This window comes from Brassica oleracea, chromosome C7 (assembly GCF_000695525.1).
Source record: "Brassica oleracea var. oleracea cultivar TO1000 chromosome C7, BOL, whole genome shotgun sequence".
Taxonomy (NCBI): Eukaryota; Viridiplantae; Streptophyta; class Magnoliopsida; order Brassicales; family Brassicaceae; genus Brassica; species Brassica oleracea.
The window spans coordinates 34,685,235-34,686,338 of NC_027754.1; positions in this window are offsets into that span (position 1 = coordinate 34,685,235).

Genomic DNA, 1,104 nt, shown 5'->3' on the forward strand with positions numbered 1-1,104 from the left:
TAAAATTCATGACAATTCATGATAAATCATAACTAAGAGAATGGTCCAATCAGATTTCCCAGAACCGGCCTCCATCCCATAGATCTCGGCCAAGATCAGCCAAACCGGCCCAAGGGACCATCTCTAAATCAATCCCTAAAAACTCATTAGGATTCATGATAATTCATGATAAATCTTAACTAAGAGAATGGTCAAGTCAGAATTCCAAGAACCGATCTCGATCCTATGGATCTCGACCTAGAACAGCCCCACCGGCCACCTTGACCATCTCAAAATCAATCAGATAAAAATCCCCAAATACCATGATAATTCATGATAATTCACCACTAAGAGGATTCCAAAGTCAGATCGCCATAAATCCATCAGGAAGTAGGAGATCCGGACTTAGCTGCCAAACCAAAGCCATGGAGGGTTCTTCTGAACCGGCCAAGCTATGGTTCAGTGCTACTATGTCTAATCATCAATCTCAATCATAAGAAGAAGAAATAATATGATTAATAATCATAAAACAGAGTAAGGTGTAACTGCAGGACCAGATCAGCTCATAGTGTACCAGACTATGTCCAATGGTCTGCAGTCCCCACCTGTTACCTCATCAGGGGCGTCCATGCTCCTCCTAGCACGCCTTCATCAAACCCTTATCACATACTTCCAGTATTGATAAGATCTAACCATGGTTCGTGCCCATCACTCCTTCCATGGAACTTCCATGAAACTAGTTTCTATACTACATCCATCTTCAAAGCTGTTCATGCCTTTGAGAGTGGAGTCAAGCCTTCTCCCTTCTCTCCTAACCAATTGCGAGTGTTCCCAAGACACAGAGGAAGCCTTAGACATGATCATCCATGATCAATCACCATCCAAAGGTCGTGCATCACTTCCCTCTTTGTTTCCCATGAAACTGCTTTCCACACCAATCTCCCTTTAAGGTTGCATTGGCCCTTGGGAATAGATTCCGGCCAACTCCCTCCTTTCCTCACCATTTTCGTGTGTTCACAGGCTCCAGATAAGGCTTTGGGTGTTGTCAACAATGATCAAAACCGTTCAGAGGGTCGTTCTCAACTTCCCCCTTGATCTGCCCCAAAACTGTCTCTTTATGGCCTT